The sequence below is a fragment of the Pteropus medius genome, unplaced genomic scaffold (genome assembly GCF_902729225.1).
Source record: "Pteropus medius unplaced genomic scaffold, Ma_sr-lr_union100, whole genome shotgun sequence".
Classification (NCBI taxonomy): Eukaryota; Metazoa; Chordata; class Mammalia; order Chiroptera; family Pteropodidae; genus Pteropus; species Pteropus medius.
In genome coordinates this window covers 7,309,001-7,324,911 of record NW_024354500.1, presented here as the reverse complement: position 1 = coordinate 7,324,911, position 15,911 = coordinate 7,309,001, and the positions used below count along the sequence as shown (strand labels likewise).

The following is a 15,911-nucleotide window of genomic DNA, read 5'->3' as shown; positions in this document are numbered from 1 at the left end:
TATATTTCATCATAAAATTCCAAACATAGTTAGCACCTTGGTTTTTCAAAGTACTTTTGTATAAATCTCTTCTCACGTGATTGTAAGGGCAACCCAGGGCTGCATACAAGGCAAGTATTTGTCCTCTCGCTCCTCTCCTGCAGACACTGAGGTCCTGGAAGAGGAGTGAATCAACTGGCTGCTGCTGAGTCACAGGCTGACTCAAGAATTAAGAGTAATGCTCTTCCTACTAGGTCAATGGCCCCAAAGAAACACTATGATCAGCAAGAAAGGGGGAGAAATAGATTGTTCTCTTACTTTCCTTGGAAGGAAAAGAATTCAGTTTTATGATTTAAAAATTAGAAATGACTAGAGGGGTAAAGTTGCAATCTTCTGCTCAATAAAAAGCAACATAGCTTAGTGAGAGAAGCGTCAGGGAAATGTGTGTTCTAGGGGAACGTACCTGGAGAGTACTACGTGGCTTCCATTTTGACTTCTACTTGGACAAGAATAATTAGCATCACTTGATTCGAATTTCCACATGTAGCGATATTTCCCTGGATTCTTATTGCAATCATTAAATTGCACTTAGAATATACATCCTTGGCACTATACATAACACAATTTCCTTTCTTTCTTTGACTATTTTCCTTCCTTCGTTCTTTCCCTTCATCTTGCAGCTTTTACGGTCACTCCCGCATTTAATGAACTAGATCCCATGAGGATTGCCGTGAATACAGACATACAGATGAAATGAGCAGCTGTTTCAGCTGCTCAAAAAGCAAGAGTAGATGGGAGAAAGGCTGAGGGCAGAGATTCTGTCACTCGCCTAGTGCCTGCCTGGGACGTCACGCTGGCTCTTAGACAAGGACCTGTTTCCTAAACATTTAATGGATGATGAGTAGGTGGACAAATGGATAAGATGTCTGAATCTAGATGGTAGTGTTCCAGTTTCTGACCCAGGAAAAGGGTTAAAACTTCCCTTCTCCACCTCATTGCTTTTTTCTTTTCAGCAACACCCTTTCAGAGGGAGAGGATGGGAACAAGAGAAGCAAATTGGCATTCCAGAGCTCTTTATTCAGCAGTTTGCTCTGAGTTAATATATGGGTTACATTCCCTGTGAACGACACTCTCCTAATTCTAGCAACATCATAAAGACACTCAGCTGTGTGTGTCTGGCCAGTTACTGACTACAAGTACAATGCATGGAAGAATGGAAAAATGTTAACATTAAAAACGAACAACTTTAAACAAATCCAGAAGAAAACAAAAAAGGCCTCACCCTCTCCTGCCCAAAACTACATAAAAACTAATGTTTTAAATTAAAAAATTACTGGAAATCATATTTTAAACTTTGTGCTCATCAGAATAATCCTATCTGGAATGCAGAAAAGAAGGTGGAGGAGGAAATGAGCTGGAGAAAAAGAAGAAAAGAGTGTTAGGAAGAGACAGAAGTACAGAAGGAAGGAAGAAGGAAAAAAGAAAAAGTGGAGAAGTTAGCTCCATGCTGAGATGACAAAGTGACAAGAGAGGGATAGAGGGACAGGAGCACCAGGTCAGGTCTTGGGGGCAGGCGAAAGAGAACCTTCTGAGGACCTGATCAGCAGACATAGGTGGGAGAAGACACCCTTCTACTAGTCTCCCTAGCTCTAGAAGGTGAACTGAAGCTGACAATCATGAATACCTACTCCGTGGCAGGCACAGTGCTGGGTGTTTTTATATGTAACATCTTATCTGGTCATCCAGCTCATAGCAACACTGCAGGTAAGGCAATTATGTCCATTGTACTAGTGACAACACTGAATTCGGAGATTGTCACTGGTGGAGCTGGGACTCTGGACAAACACCGACCTATGGACAAGAAAGACACTGTTGTCCACAAAGGACTCCTTTACCTTGCTTAAGCCTCGAGACAACTCTGAAGTGAACAATATTATTTCTATTTTGCATAGCAAGAAATGGAGGCTTCGAGGCTTTGAGGGAGCCATTCACAGTCTAACAGCTAGCAAGAGGCCCAGTATGCATGCGAACTGGGACACGATCCAGGGCTTCTTCTGTTTCACTGCACAGACTCCTTAAGGAAGTAGCCAGCTCCCTTCCTCTCGTCCCACCCCCAATTTCAGCCTATACCTGTGGGCAGATGAAGGCTGAGTACCAGACCAACCAGGATCCACATGGAGGTTTGGGCTGATGTCTGATGGTCATCCTGGCTCTGACTCTGCATGGAATGGAGCCTCTGGGCATTAAAAATAATGGTAGGGTTATCTCGTTTGTGCTCCCATGCAGTGTGGCAATCTTGTCTGTTAACAGCTCCCGAAAGGCCCTAAAAGATAATAATTCTCATTCTAGGAATGGGAGTTCATTGTTACCATATGAGGCCACCGGTTTTACTGTGGGCTAGCTCTAGCTACAGTAAGTTTTTTTTCTTCCTCTATAACTTTTACCTTTTGGTTCTGCTTTTTCAAGAAAAACGGAGTCTTTCATATATCTACATATAGCTATTGTGTATTCTTTTTTTCTTCTCCACGCTAACCTTCCTCAGTTCCTTCAACCACCGATTATAAAACATATTGTCTGACAGCCTCTCCATTCTTGATCCCTATCCATGGAGTATTCAAGTTTGTCTATTTCCCTGGTGAAATGTACTATCAAAAACTGATTATAATACTCTTAATGTGCTCTGAGTACTGTGGAGTCCAAAGAAGTCATTACTACTCTTTCTCTGGGCATGAGACCTCCACTGTCACAATTAAGATAATGCTAGCTTTTCGACAACCACTTTGTGGGGTAGAAAGATAAATAAACAAGCTCTTGTAGTATAGGGCATGATAAGTGCTTTGAAGGAGGCAGGCACTGTACTATGGGATCACAAAGGAGGAGAGGTAGCTAATTGTGTCTGAAAGAGGCAAAGAAAACTTTTTGGAGATGACCCCTGAACAAGTCAAAGAAAGAGTTAACCTCGTAGAGAGAATGGAAGAGCTTTCCAGGTAGATGGAAAAGATTTTTGCATAGATGAGCTGGCATGAAAGAACATGGCAGTACTGATCCCCTGCCCGCTCCTCCTCCCTCCTCCCTCCACCGCCTCTTCTCTTCAATTCCTTTCTTCGGTTTTTCTCTGGCTTCACTTCCCCCCGTGATGTTCTTTTCCGTCAAGGCCTGGGGATACTATGTTCTCCTGTTTTAAGAAGTATCCATTGTATGGAGTCTTCCTATAACACCAGAGTACTGCAAGCATTGAGTGAGCATTAAATAGATAAAGCACTGGCAACATTAAGTACTTTGATCCTGCTCTTTTTGGAGATGGTACCTCTACCTCGGTGGACTCTCCGATGAGGGAAGAAAAGCCTCAAGTATCAGAAGGCACGCCAAAACTGCACAAGGTCAGAGGTCTTTGCCCTTTATCGGCTGACCCTGTTTTTCTCTTCAATGCCTCTAGCCAGAAGTGTATGCAAAAAGACATTTCAGGATCTCAAAATTCTTGTTTCTATCATTATTATTCACAAACTCTTACTGAGGCAGAGTTCTCAGGCCGGAGATCAGACAGTCTAGGACCCTCACCTTTGCAGGGGAATCGAAGAAACTCACGATGTGATAACTCACCCACCTGTTATTTCCTTCTACATGTTCCTTCTCTGCCCTTCAGCCTCTCCGTCACCCAAAGCCCTCCTCTGTGAAGAGTGTATAATAACTCAAGGCTTCCCTTAAACCTCTGACAGGTGAACAAAGAGAAGCAGCTTTCACAAATCCATGCTATCAAAGGATAGAAGAGAGAACAGAACCTTCAGGAAAGAACCCTAAACATCCCACCAGAAAGTCCCAAACAACCCTAAAAAGTGAGAATAAAACTACCAAAAGCTGACAGAGGGTAACAAGCATTATTTTCAACCCACATTTGTCCTTCTAAAAAAAGCCAATCAACTACTGAAAAAACCCCTGAAATGTATGAAATCTACATCATTAACATATTTCCTGTCCTCACAGTGCTTATAAAAAATGTTTCTGAGCTTTTCCCTGGCTCATTTACAATGATGAGAAGGAGCAAAAAGGAAATGCAACAGATGGGGCTACCATCCTCTCTTGCAGTAATTTATCTTTACTGGAGGTAGCTTAGGCAAGATTTCAAACATTCTTCAGATGCACCAATAGCTTATTCCTGCCCAAGAACAATAAGGATGAGGCTCCTTTAAAAAGCTTCAGGTTATAAGCCATGTTTACTACTATCTATTTTTGTTGTTTCTAGAAGAGATCACCTCAGCTTCTCTCCAACCCTCCCCAAACTGACTCCTCGAGGATCTAATCTGGTTCTGATTTAGAGCTGACAGGTGGTACATGCATAATTAAAGATGACCTAACACAGAATGCTCTCATTCCTGGCGTATTATCAGACACTTAAGCAAAGCAATTATCAGTAGGCAATCTTTTCTGTCAACAGAGATGGAGATGAAACATTTCTTCAATTAGAAGAATTCTGCAAGAATGCTGTATATATATCCATCTGCAAATACTTGAAAATCTTTAGAGTTTAATACTAAGTCAGCTCAATGGAGCACCTTTGGCCAGTTAAACTGTGGTCCCTCCCCCACCCACTTTTCCTGGAAGGACACGTTTTAAACAGCAGAATCATTAAAATAGGAAAAATTTGGGGGCGTTGTCAAAGATCCTGATCCTGGCTGACAAGGAAATCTCTGTATTTTTTGCCAAAGCCCTGCTGGGGTTTGCAAATATACCAAGCCTTCCTTCAAGGTTCAAAGCAAAAAGGATAGGGTTCAAATAAAAGTAGGAAATTCAATTAAAATTTCTCCTTCAAAGAAGGATTATTCCCTCCCTCTGCTCCAGTAATGTCAGAGGATTTAGAGAATTACTATCAAGCTTTAAAACTTCATCTTCAAAATCAGTGATTTAAAGGATTTTTTTTTTCATTTTTGAGAAATAAATATTATTCAAAAGAAGAAAGGTCTTGACGAAACGATGAATTTCCCACTTCAGGTGAAGGAGAAAAGAGGCACAGAACTTCCTAATAGAGTACTGTGTTTTTATAAATTATAGTGTGTGTACTTATATAAATGAATGCATTTTAGCTTTCCTTAGAACAGAAATTGCTTTAATGTTATAGCGAGACGTGATTTTCTTTTCTTTTTTTAAAGGGTGGTTTATACATTAATGGGTTTTTTGAAGCCCATGTAAAAACTGCCTTCTATCAGACAGAGAACTTCACAACGTTTGTGGCGCATATTTTGCTACAGTTTACAAGAGGTCTTATTGTTTAAACTCTAATATCCTTATGTCATATGTGAACAAATGACTTATTGTTCGTTTCAACATGTCTTTATAGGATTTCTGGTGGTAGAGCTGGTGTTGTTGTTTGCATTTTTTCCCTCATCAAGTCAGAACAAAAGTGTCTTTTTCTGCAGCACTGGGAACTCGGGAACATGGCAGTGTGTGGCAGCAGTTGTCAGTTGGAAACACCATAATGATAACGTAAGTGAAGTGCGAATGTTAATGGGTTGACTTCTGACAAGTAAATCAAGGTCTATAGAAAAGTTTCTTCTATGCAGCAGACTTTAAGGTAAGGCAAAATAGAAGCACTTAATAGACCAATTAAGAATCATCCAGTAAGCTGTTAAAGAGGCCAGGCTGCTCGGCAACAGGACCCAATTCCTTCCAAGATGTGTTCTAAAGATGCTCCATTTAGAATATTAAAGAGAAAATGCCAGTAGTCTTTGGGAAAAACATAAGCAGGTGGAGAGGTGGTTGTGATGGCGGAATCATTAATGGTAGATTCGGCAGGACTCAAAGCTTAAGTTCATTATATTTCACAGAACTAAGAATAGCTTCTGAATGAGCACTTACAATTCTCCATAGACCTAGTTCTCCTATGGAGTGTCTCCTTTCTCCCTTTTCAGTTTTAATGGAAGAAAAAGAAGAGAATATAGCCAGGCATGGGTAGGTAGGCAGGAACAAAGGAGCCTCTATGGTATGGAGGAGCATCTAAACCAATTCCATTTTATATGCTGTTAAATTCTTTCCATCAGGATTCAATTCAGAAAAACTCAAAGGTGTAGTATGTCAGCATGCTACATTAAGAAGGCATGACAAAGAAATATATCACATGTGTACTAATGTGGCAAACAATAAAACACATGTGATTTCCTAATTGATATAATGAATAAAAAGAAAATATAAGATATAAGGCAAATGCTATCATCGAAATGAACAAAATTAAAAAGGAGAAAATTCTTGCGAGTTTATTTAGGGAGAGAGTCTCATTTCCCATACAGCTAAGCGTCCCAGAGTTTTCATATAACTCTACTAAATAAAGCAAATCTATAAACATAGTCTTTGTATGCTAAGGATGGCACATGACACTAAGACATTTTATATCATGCCTTTTACATTTAGTTATTATTTTAGAATCAACAACATTTTAAAAGTGATGGTACATTATATAGAACAGAAATATCAACCATCTTATTGTTAACCAAGATTACTCCTTTCTATCTCTCAAAACTACTTTTCCAAATATCTTGGTTTTACTAAGTTTTATGCTTGGATGAATAAAATAAGACTGTAAGTATGGCTACAAAATAAAGACTATATTATGATACCCTGATATGAATAGAGTATTATTTTGGAAGAATAAAAGTCAAATCCAAGATATCACTGTCACTGCTATCTATTTATGTGCTCTGTTTCAGAAAGGTTGCTCAAAACCCACCACTGGGGTCCCTTATAGAGACATTCTGCAGAATTCCATATGTTCTCCCTGTTACCAGATTATCAGAGATGCTTATCGAGTTTATTTCACTATAGACAGAGTGTAACACATAGTTAAGAAAGTCAAAATGGATGTTGGTTCAAATATCCATCCATTCATGAGAGGACATTTACTTTCTGGTTAAGAAGTGACCACGACTAATTCTAGAGCACTTGGTACTGGCTTTTTCAAAAACTGGCTTTGGAAGTTAAACTGGACAAAGGTGACTAACATGTCTTCAATGACCTAGAAGGCAGCAGTACAATCAATACTCTGATTTTCTTCTAATACTTTCCCAGAGGTGGTATGACGAATCAACCAAAAAAAAAAAAAAAAAAAAGCCTCTCTTCACTGCAGGGGAATAAAAGAAAATAGAAGTGAAAACAAATAATGTTTTTCCTCACAAACTGCACTCTAGGAATGAACTGTTCTTAACTTTGAGTTCTTACACAAAATGAAATGTTATGCATTGGTACAACATGTTTCCCTCAGGGATGGAAGGTGATGAGAAGAAACAAGGGTTAGGGGAGAATTAAAGAAACATACGTTCTTATTAAGGCAGGGTTCGAAAAGAAACAAAATTTTACAGAGAATGACGATTACATTCTAATAATGTGTGTTGAATTCTCACAAACAGAAAAGAAAATAAGGGCAAACTCATACTGAACATCTACTATCACTCAGCTACAAATAACAAGAAAGAGAATCCAACACTAACCAGTTTATACAAATCGACTTATGTTTATTCTCTTGTGGTCAATTGTAACCTATAACCCAAGAAGACATGATGTGCGTTCACATGTACACATTTGTAACCTCTGAAAACTAATTAACAAAAAAGAATACAAAATAGCCAGGTATAACAGAAACCAGTAACTTCCATCCCTGCAGCCAGTTGTACTGTAATATCTTCTGCTTAGTGCTGACAGCCTTCTCTTACCCACTCTCATTCCAACACAATGCCTTCAGGTCTGTCTAAGTAATGTAATTTACTGGAGTGGAATTCCCTCGGTACTCTGTGCAGCACTTGGTGACAGTATCATTTATACTCCACAGTGTCGTGGTCTGACACTGATACATCGGCCTTCATCCCTCATTCATAGCAGAGCGTGCAATTTCACCTTCCACTGTGCCCTTGTGTGGTGTGTACGTACAAATTTACTCCATTCAGCCCTAATTACAAACCTTGGTTGAAGTACTCTCATTAGATTTATATTTCTTACTTCAAATGTCAATCTTATTGAAAATTGTGATTTTCCGAGGATTCATCCATTAGCAATAAACTCTAAAGCATTCCATGACTGAGTGCATTAAGCCAGCAATGCGGACATGCACTTACATCATTAGAGTAAATCTCCATTGCAAATGCTCTACATTATTCAACCAAAGGCATAATGAGCCTGGCCCAGCGGTACTCTCCAATCGTACATGAAGGATAGACTAAAACTGGCTGTTGTGTAGGAAGAAGCACATGGTATATCGATGGGATGAATTTCAGAATCTCTGTCATTCCTTAGGAAGGTGTGGGAAGAAATCACAGCCAGAGCCGAATTCATCACCTTTTGCCTGTTTGTTTGTTTGTTTGTTTGTTTTTTTACAGAAACTTCAGTCTGTGGCAACGTGCATTAAGGCAGGCAAAGATAATGGAGAGTGTATGTGTTCATGGCGGGCGGGGGTTGAAGCTGTATTTGCAAAGCTAGGAACTTTGTTAGTCACCTAGAAAGATTTACTCTTCCATTTTGTTCGACAGAAAAAAAAGAAAAAGCAGCACTGTCTGGATACACTAAAAGAACCTGGGTACCATCCTGATAAAAGACACCTTACTAGTGGAGCTGAATGAGAAAGGTCTCCACCCAGACTGATGGTCTTAATATTAAAAACCCAGAAAACCTGATGATGATGTTAATGTATAAATGACAAGTCAGAAGTTGTATTTGTGATTGGGATGGCGGGACATACTATAAAAAAAGGAAAATCTGGAGAGAAATTAAAAAAAAAAAACAAGCAAAATCTATCAACTGATAAAACCAAGCCATGGCTATTTCATATCTGTATCATATTTTAATTCCTTGGTTTACTGGTCTTGTTTATCACTTCCTGTCAGAATCTCAGGTGAGGCAAAGTCAAGGTTCAGTCATAATTTTTTTAATTTGATAAATGAAGGAACTACATTCCAGGAAGGTCCTGGAGAAGGTTGAAGGAAGAGTTTGATGTGAACTCTTAGCATCTAATTCTAAAGGTTAACCAAAAAAGTTAAGCGATGTCACCAACTATGACCTTATTATAAAACATACAATACATTTACTTTTTAATGGAAAATTTTGGTGGGCAGAAAAACACTCTTAGAAGGGCAGGTATACATTACATTAAACATAAAATAATTTGTAAAAAATAATAAAAAGTAAAAGAAGCAATAATTGTTTGCTGCTGTTCAGTATCTGGTCATCTATAGGATTGATCGGTAACCAGAATTATAACAGATGCAATATTTTCCGTAGGGAATTATACCACCATGGAAGCTTATTGCTCCTGAAGTTTTACCCATACCCACCTGAAATATTTAAAACCATATTTGATTACAACATTAGTGTTCTCTCTTTCATAATGTACAGCAGCAGGTACTACAATTAATATGCATAGATGTTAGAACTGAAACATCCACGTTTAAATAAAAGACATAGTGATAAGGTAAAAATAATGTTCAACGTAGTACTAATCCTAGAAGAAAAGAGGGGCTTACATTGTGCTAACTTAATGGCAACTTTAAAAAATGACCCTCTGGATAGCATGAGTAACGTATGGAAAATCCAGCTCTGTAAATGACCTGTAGCCTTCTGAATGAGAAATAATGAACAAGGGGCTCATCTTGCATCCATTTAATTCCAAAATCTGTACTCCAAGGATAGGTGGAACTTCCCAAATGCCCTGAAATTCTCCAACACATTCTTATGATGCAACAGCAGAAATAAGAATAAGAACACCATCATTTTACTGAGCACAGCTTTGTGCTTCATATACGTTATCTCGTAATCCTCATAACCATCCTATGAGGTAGGTACTATCCCTGTTCTTGTTTCAAATAAAGACATCCACGCCTAGTAGAAGTTAAATAACTAGATCAAGGTCAACAGGCAGCTAAGCTTTGATATCCAGTCCTCTTCCTCCCAAAGGTCTGATCTCACCTTAACCACCATGTCTTGCCGTCTGCCGCAGATGGAGACACCAAAGAGCAATGTGATTTGCAGTCTTCAATTTCCAGAGGTTTCTGGAATGACCGCCCTCTTGATTCACCTTATTTCACAAATTACATCAAACCGAAAGGCTCAGAACACTTGAAGACATTGTCATTCTTTGGAAATGCCATAGCCATTCAGCCAGTGGAATGGGGACAGCACCAACACCAGGAGTACGAAAGAACAAATTTCCCTGTGAATGCTGACACCACCTCTCTTTGGTGTTTCTTCTAGCCACAAGCTGACACATTATCACTTACTGTGGTTGCAGCAGACTCAGCAGTCAGACGAAGGGGAGTTTTTACTTGGTTTACTGCCTCCCCGCCAATCTGCGTTCATGGAGGGTACTCCAGGGCAAGCATGCGCTCATCTTGGTCCCCTTTTCTCCACCACCCCCACCCTGCACAAACAACAGAGTTTTCCCATCTCTCGGCAACACCACTAAGAAATCCTTCCCTTGCTGTTCTGAGTCTATAAACAACAACTTTCTAACAATGAGTCAAGAAGATGGATGTTGTAAAACAGTATTTCAAACCAGGCGATTACTTTTTTTAAAAAAAAGATTCAAGGATTCTATCGCTTTTTCTTCCCAACCTTCCATCAGCACAATTTGTTTATGTATGAGCTGTGTCTTTTTTCCTTCAGAAGGGGAAAATGCTGATAAACTATCACATGTAGACAAACGGCGCAAAAACCTGGCTGCCTTTTCCTACTTCGACAGAGACACATTTATTTCCCAGTGCACCACTTACCAGACAGATGCAAAGATGTGGGCAAGCCAGTCGTCAGAATTAACAGAGTGATTGTGCTTGCACTACATATTCTGATTTGTATGAATCTTATTTTTAGCCATCCACAAAGGGCAATAAATGGAAAATCTTATTCTAACCGCTACTTTTTCTGGGCCACCCACACTGCTCCACCTACCGCACAAGTTCACAAAAGTAAAAAACCCAACCCAGGGTTCGTCCTAACAAGGAATGCAAAGTGGCTAAAATGTGTGACATTTTTTCCAGTTAGTGTTTGTACTTTCATTCTTTTTCTGTATCAGGACTTTCAGGGAAAACAACATTGATTTAACTATGGGCATTTTCAAAGACTCCACAGCTGATCTGTCATCCAGTGCACAGGCAAGGCTGATCCGCGAGGCGCTGGCACCGCCCTGCCTTGAGCCACATGTCAACGAGCTTTCAGCAAAGACACATGCCCCGAAAGATTTCTGTAAATTCAGGAAGATGATACCTACAACATTTTGTTTTGAAACAATGACAGTGTTCAAAAAGTTCTTCAAACGAACATAAGCGATATCGGAAACATCGCTGCGGAGAGAAGCGGCTGACACTGTGAGACAAGTACCTTGCGAGCAAATAAGAAAAAACAAAAAAGAATGAAGATGTTTTCCAGGGGCATAGAGAGGATAGAGATGAGAGTCTACTTTTGATCACTCTCTCTTTAGACTTATAATGAAAAGTTAAGTTATAAAGGTCCCAGGATACCAATTAAAATGCTTGTTCCTTTGAGCCCTCTGCAAAACACAACAGCCAACGTATGCAGGTAGTGATTAATATTTAAAAGTCAGTTCAGCAAAATAATTAAGACACAGAAGAGTCAACTCTGAGAAAGGCATCTTTACCTGTGTGCTTGCTCATTATCCAGAAACTAGAGGAAATGTTCTGTCATCCTCTGGTAGTTAACACACGCCCTGCAGACTAATACCTTCTTCCGATAATGCAGGCTACTAGAGCAGCACTGATGAGATGTATCAGAAAATCTTTTTCGGGTTATAGTCCACTGTCATCAGAACTTCTGACGAGCATTGTAAAAACACACGGGTAATTAAGTGTTACGAAAAAGTGGGTCATACACCACTGAGATACAACCACACCGCCCCCAAACCAGACTCCAAATGACTGTGCTCTGACAAGGTGGGAGGGGTCTGAACACAGCGAAAGCAAAACTTTTTATGCGGTGAGGAGCATTTTAGTTTTCACTGGTTTAGGTTAGAGAAAGTTAATTTCAATGTCAACTACAAACCAACTAACTTTTAGTGTGTTCTTGAAATTTTATGACAAATGCTGGCTGTTAATGTAATAGGAAATTCAGATACAATGTCATAAACAGTCCGAGAGACAGTCTCAAGCTTAAAGGACATGCATGTCACCGGAGAAAGAACACCGTGACTCAGTGAAGCAAGGCGGTCAAATCGAAACTGAAGACAAAGAACCAAATTCTCATTATCCACATCAGCATCTCCTTCTCCAAGGGAGGATCAAAGTACTGTATACCACTTCCTCACACCTGTACCCTACCTGGGCATTCAACGCAATCATGGATATTTATTAAAGCATCCTTTGACTGCTGTGGAAAAGGCAAAATGTAGTAATCTGAATTGAACATATTCATTCATCTGTCACTCGAGACACAGAAAGATTAATTCGAGTCAATACAAACTAGTTCCTATTATGTACAAGGACACAAAGGATGTGAACGGACGCAGAGAGAAGACCCTGGAAGAACCTGCTTTCAAAGAATCTAAGTCTTGTACAGAGGATAAGACCTAGCCATACTCAACGCCAGATTACAGATAATTTCTTAAAACAAATTCTCCTCTAGCAGCTGCTTACTCTATACTTCCTAGTCTACTGAAATAAGGTTTGTGGATGCATTCTTAACATTTCTCAGATGAATCTTTCAACAATTCCCTTAATTTTTACCTGGGTTTTCTTTCAGGGCTCAAAGCCCTTCCTCAGTTTGGTTAAGTGCTAGGATTCATCCCGATCCAAAGTCCTAGCACTCTCCAACGGAAAGCCCAGAGGTATCAGCAAACCCAAAGAATACCAGGACTAGACGAGAGGGATAAAGGATGCAAAGTTGAAGGAAAACTCTCTGGTCCACAGCACACGAAGGGATTTATTTCAATCACATTTGCCACCATGAGGTATAAAATTAGAATTTTATCGAAGTCCGTAATATTTGGATTATAGATGGGGAATGGGGGATTCTGGCTAATCGACCTTTTCCATTTCTCTCAAATTGCCTTGTAGTATATTGATTATGAATTTTTACATAACTGCAAGGACATCAGTTGATCTAACACTAAAATCATCTTGTACATACTCGATTCTTTCTTTTATGACTCCAGAGGCCCACTGGGATCTTACAGGGCCACTCGATAATCATTTTTTTTATTGACAGAATGTAGCAATGAAAAGAATCAGTTAATAGCAATTTCCATTTGATAAAAATACTAGCGAGTCCGCATAGATATCTGTTCTTAAAAGAGTGATTAATATAATCTGAAGGGAGAAAAATAAGCAACTAGGAGATTATTGTACTAGAAAATGACATCTGAAGACATCATTCCTAAGTTCTACTGACTTGTGGGATGTATCAGTCCCGAGTATAGTAGCTCCTTGCATAACGTCATTTTGTTCAGTATCCTTTCATTATGACACTGATGAGATGCTGTAGGAACTCTTGTTTATTCAATTAACCTGTGGTAAAAACTGATTTCGTCATACGTAGTTTTGCTTAAAGTCACAGAACCTACAATAACGTTAAGTGAGGACTTGCTGTAATGCTTGTAAATTTAGAATAAGTTGATTAATTGAAAAAGGTCTGGAAAAATACACAAAAGAATGAGTTAACAGGTAGGTTGTATCTGGGTAGCTGGATTATAGGTAATTTATTTTTTTATTCCATTCTAGTCTATTATTTTATAAATTATGTACAACAAATATGTATTGCTTTTACAACCAGGAAAATAAAGATACTTCTGTTTTAATGAAATGACATAACTATTCTCTAATTCTGCTATGTCTAAAATTAAGAACGCCTAATACAAGGGACTCAGCATAATAATCTGCCCTGCTGACAAATCAGAGATGAAATACAGCAAAAATCTGTTAAAAATAATACATTGTATCTTCTAGTTAAGCACTATGAAGACTTTAAAATCCTGCTACACTGCAGAGCTTTGAAAATACTGTTTGAGAGCAAAAGAGCAGAAACACTCTTTCTCATCACGACCCATGGTCCATGCACTCTCCAGCTGCAACAAAGCTCCAGGCGCCCGGGCTCTCACAATGATCAATTTAACAGGGGTGTCCTTGGAAGAGTGCAGTATCATCCCCTGGGTTAAATCATAGCTCAGAGAGAGGTATCACTTTGCTAGTGACAAGTGCATCCAAAAAAGAGCACACAAATAATTTCTAAAAAACAACGTACTGGAAATCATTAGAATAAGTTGATAAACTGTGCTACAATCAAGATCACTTGGTGAGCAGCTCCATAACATGCATGGCTGAGTTTATTTGGAGACTCACAAGAAATACCATCCGAAGTTTTTGCTTTTATATGTTAATGTACGTTACCAGACCACATATCACCCCTATCTGCACAATTAGTGTATATGCAGATAAAGAAAATTCATTTTGATGATGGCTTGAGCAGAACATAACTGTGAAAGTGAATGTTACAAATAACCATATCATACATTCTAATAAAAACAAATAGAATTGGCTTCAGAACTATGCCAAATGGTTCCCCATGACTATAGAAGCTGAATATATATGTTCGTAAAATTGTTTTATATATCACTCTTAATATCACTAATATCACAACTTTAAGAGTGCTTCCAAATATAATAAACAGAATAAATATAAACAAATAGCTGAAATTTAAACTCTGGCACTGGAAAGGTGGTAAAACCCAAAATGTGAAGAAGAATAAAAATGAATGAAACTAAAAATAAAACAAAATAAAATGCTCAAAAAAAAGAAATGGTATATTTTTCTATCCTAAGTCAACATTTGAAGATTATTATTAAGGCATGAAAATAGTACAATAAGACCTCAGTGAACCAGACCCATTTGAGGACAAAGTTTTTTTGTTTGTTTCAATTTTCTGGTTAATTGACAGCTGGAAAATGCTTTTTGGCGAAAATCTTTTCAAAGCAGTTTCCTTTCCTAATTATAAAACATGTAACCATTCCCAAGTGATTCAGCAGGTCAGTGTCATCAGTTACAAATATCCTCCAGGGTACAGTCATCTTCTGAACCTTTATCTCTGAAAAGGAGAAGTGGAATATGTGTGGTAGGGTTGGGTGTGTGGGAGGGGGTAGGTTTTGAGTGGGGGTGGGAAAGTAGAAGGGTAGTTAATTCAGGGTTCTGGTTAGTTGGGTTCCAGGTACCTAGGCTACCATTAAACATGAATTTGGTGCCTGGAACCAGGGACATCTGATTCCTAGGAAACATGAGAGCCTTAAGGAGAATCCCCAAGGGTCTGTCTTTGTTAGCATTCTCTACCTTATGTGATTCTGTCTGGGTGACTGTTGGTTTGCTGGTCTTCTCTAGGAGAAACATGTGTCAGTGTGCCCATCCAAAAATTATGGTCTCTGAACTCACGGCACTGAATTAATTTTCATTAGATTCTGTATCCATGTTGTTTCAACTCAAGCGTAGGGTGCTGGTAGCTACATGTGGATGTCAAGGAGGAATAAGCACTTACTTTTCTCTTAAACTGGCTGACCTAGATTTTCTTTTCTGTAAAAACCTTCAGTTTCACTTTTTTAAATATCTTAGCAGCTCCCTATGGCAAATGACTCTTAAACTTTTGTTGCTTTGCCCTGTTCTCCATCACCTAAGTGAAGGGCGTGGAGAGTTTATTTCTAAGCAGGTTTGGAAAGTTTGAGGTGGGAATGAGGGGACTGATTTTTATCACAATATGTATTGTAATTTTGATGGCTTTATACTACCTCTTCTCTTGGTTATACCATTTCTTTAAGCCAAGTACATACATATGTATGTATATGTACATAATATGCATACACATACATAAATAATCTTGATGTTGTAAGGATAAAGTGGGGTAATTTAGGACAGAGGTTTCTGAGCTTTTTGAAGCTATGGACCTTTATGCACTGCTTTTCAGGAATTACAATCTTG

The 15,911-nt window shown here is 38.8% G+C and overlaps 1 protein-coding gene across 11 annotated transcripts in view; it reads right to left on the bottom strand.

The window, feature by feature from the left end:
- The window catches only part of BACH2 (BACH transcriptional regulator 2), a 307,297-nt gene that overhangs the window by 112,673 nt on the left and 178,713 nt on the right, over nucleotides 1-15,911 (bottom strand). For 2 of the 11 annotated variants that reach the window (XM_039853061.1, XM_039853062.1), the window contains exon 1: nucleotides 11,600-14,591. The exons of the other annotated variants lie outside the window; for them this stretch is intronic. The gene's annotated coding sequence lies outside the window, so the exon portion shown is untranslated. Of the gene's footprint in view, nucleotides 1-11,599; nucleotides 14,592-15,911 lie in introns of those variants that run through there. 11 annotated transcript variants of the gene reach the window in all.